Below are 3,683 nucleotides of genomic sequence, written 5' to 3' on the forward strand. Positions count from 1 at the left end.
ATTGGCTTTTGAAACGCCACAGCCCCAGTGGCATGCCTCCTCCAGCAAGGGCACACACCCTGATCCTTCCCAAACGGTTCCACCCAAGCATTCCAGCACATGAGCCTATGAGGCCGTTCTCATCCACACAGCCACAGACGCCATCCCTGCCGTCACTGCACCCCACTCCACGCTCTGCTGATGATCCCCTTGCATCAGATTTTTCTACAACCGGCACAGTTGGTGGTTAATCCAGGACTTTGGAGCCCCCGCTTATTGGTCCCTTTGTCCCAGTACGAACTGGAAACCAGACTTGATCCCAGACATGCTGTCAGTATTGTTAAATCTGCCAGTGATCCCGTGAGAACCACTGTTGCCTCCCACACTCCAGTCCCAGACAGCAAAACACTAGTTCAGCTTGTGCAGTTTTATAACCTGAGCATGGTGAGACCTTTGTTCCAGCTTCATTCTTGTTATGGAAGGTACCTAGATGGAAATGGATGGATACAAACAACCAATGAGGGCTGGAGAGATGGCTCAGAAGTTAAGAGCACTGACTGCTCATCCAGAGGTCCTAAGTTCAATTCCCAGCAACCATAGGGTGGCTCATAACAATCTTTAATGAGATCTAGTGCCCTCTTCTGGCCTGCAGGTGTATGTGCAGGTAGAACATTAAAACAACAACAACAAATGAGCTAGAGATTTTCTTGGTCTTTCTGGAAGCTAACTTAGAGGGAAAAAGGAAACTGTTGGGAAGGAAAGATGACTGGTTCCAGTCAGCCATAGTTTAGACCAGTGTCTGCTTCAGTCAAGATACATGTTTTAGGAAGGTACAGGATTTCTGGACAGAACAGACCATAGGTGCCAGAAACTGTCCTTTAATTGCCATGTTCCCCCAGGTAACCTATAAAGAACCCATCTTCTTGGAAGAAATGGCAATTACCCTGGGTCGAGGTTTGATGTAATTATGTTTCCTTATACGCTGGGGACTGTATTACACCAAGTAAACGCTTTCCCAAATTATACTGTGCTTAAATTTGTTGGGAATAAACATCTGAGATCAGACTCTTGGGAAGTCTTGATCCAAGTTGATGAAGTCAATCTGAACAAAGTTTTCATTCTCATATCTTCACCGTTCACTTCCCTGCCTGGACACTTGCCGGGCTGTCCTCAAAAAATAATCTAATTTTCTCATACTTTCTTTCAGTTTGCATGCGTGTGTGCATATGTGTGTTTGTTTCTATGTGTGTGTGTGTGTGTGTGTGTGTGTGTATCTGAGTCTGTATTTGTGTGTTATACAATCCAAAACCATTGTTTTCTTTTTTTATGAATCATTTTTATGAACAGGGAATTAATTTTCTCATGAATATTTGTTCAATAATTCATATCTTATTAAATGTTTTAAAACATAACTTTTATCACATATCAAATTAATACCTATACTAGAATCCAATTAAACCTCAAATCCTTCACTTATTAATTATAATAATAAATAGGTTATATAATTAGGTCAGGAGATTGTAGCTTAGGTGCTGACACACAGTAAATACACGATATCTATTTTCTGTCTTTGGCTGCATATTTTCATTATATACTGGTTTAGCTGTAACAGTAGTTAGCTTTATGTGTTGCAAAATCATGTTGAACCTCTTTAACTATAAAGTAAAAATAAAATGCCATTTTAATTTTTCTATTCTATAGTTTAGTACAGTTTTTGAGACCTTTCCATTCCTCTCTCTTTTCTGTAAAAGTCCTCCCATGCCCCACTCCTGCTCAAATTAAAGACCTCTTCTTCTTTATTATTGTTACACAAACTCCCCCATCCTTCTCTCTCTCTCTCTCTCTCTCTCTCTCTCTCTCTCTCTCTCTCTCTCTCTGTCTCTCTCTGTCTGTCTCTCTCTGTCTGTCTCTGTCTCTCTGTCTCTGTCTCTCTGTCTCTGTCTGTCTCTCTCTGTCTGTCTCTGTCTCTCTGTCTCTGTCTCTCTGTCTCTGTCTGTCTCTCTGTCTCTGTCAGTCTGTCTGTCTGTCTCTCTCTGTCTGTCTGTCTGTCTGTCTCTCTCTCTCTTTCTCTCTCTCTCTCTCTCTCTCACACACACACACACACACACACACACACACACACACACACACCCTGCCGAGTCTACTTAATGTTGTCCATATGTACACATGTTTGAAACTGACCCCTTAGGATTAATAGCCTATCAGGGCCTTCTCCCTAGAGAGACTGATTCTCCCTCTCTCAGCAGGCCTTTCTTCTTCATCTAGGGTGGACCTTGTAAAATACCCCCGCCTACACTGGTGCTGGGTACCAGTGGCTGTTGCCATTATACAGGTCTTGTTTGGCAGCAATGCTGCTGAGATTTCTCGGGTGCACCTCCTGAGAAATGTACCCTCTCCTATTATCTGCTTCTTGTTTGCTTCATGAAGTGATTATAGTCTGGGATTTAACACTTGTGTTATGATAATTAAATACTGTTTTATTTTAAGTATCTCCCCATTTTAAACTATTTTTGGCACTTGACTCTACTTTAGGAACTGCAAACACTTATTGTGAGGTTTTCATATTCGGGGAATTTGGAGGGACACTAATATGTGCTGCCCTTAGGGGTGAGAGACTTACTCAAAGACTTAATACCACAGATAGACAGCTGTGTGGAGGGGGCTCTGAGAGAGGGCACCCCATGTCAGATAGCTGATGAGACACCCACAGACCTTGGTTGGGTTGGACTACAGAATGACAAGCCGACCACTCTGTGGGATGTTTTTCATTTCCCTGTAGCACTGAGAATTGCAAAGTCAGCCATAAGGATGGAGAGGAACTGAGGCCCCTGCATGTGACTGCAGCCTGGCCAGCCCCTACCCAGACTGGCATCACCTCTACTCATGCTTTTTTTTTAATCAGGATTATGTACAGTACCAAAGCCTCTTCCTTCTTCTCTCAGATGCTTTGGTCTCCTTCAAATAACCTCCAAGGATACAGCAGCACATGCTGTTGACAAGCTGGCAGAGAAGGCCTTCCAGAGATAGAGAGTTCTTAGATCACAAAAGGGTGGCAGGGTAGGGCAGAGAGAGAGCATGAAGAACAGGCATGGGGTGGCAGCAGGTCAGAGCCCTGGGAAGACTTGCAAACTGGACTGGGGGAGTGTTGATCTAATTTTGTCTTGTAAGTTATCATTTTACAGTTACACTTCAGACTGACATTACTGTAATAGTTAAGGGGATAAAGAAGGTGCTAGAACCCACAGAGCAGCAGTGGGTGAAATGTCTGGATATCACAGGGAATGTGATTTGAGGGTAGAGGCAACAAGGCCTCCTACTGAATTTGCTGTCAACCAGTGACAAAGTGGTCCTGAGATTTAGGTTCTAGTAACTGAAAGGATGGAGCTGTCATCACCCAGATGAGAAAGGCTCTGGCAGAGCTGACTTTGGAGGGGGAATATGGAGATTCATTCTAAAGTGATGAATCTGACCATTGGATATTTACATAGAGATATTAAATCTGCAGATGACATATCTGGATCATAAAACATTTGGGGATTTCTGTGAACCGAATAGTTTGGCTCCACCAAAACACACTAAAGCTTAATCCGCCACTGTAGCAGAGTTAGGTAGAGAGGCAGAGTAAGGGCGGTTCAGGTCACAAGGGTATAGCCTCGTGCACAAATTAGTGTCATGTCAAGGAAATGCATTCTCACTGTGCCAAG

Source organism: Acomys minous, assembly GCF_964271855.1.
Source record: "Acomys minous genome assembly, chromosome: 16".
In the NCBI taxonomy this organism is placed as follows: Eukaryota; Metazoa; Chordata; class Mammalia; order Rodentia; family Muridae; genus Acomys; species Acomys minous.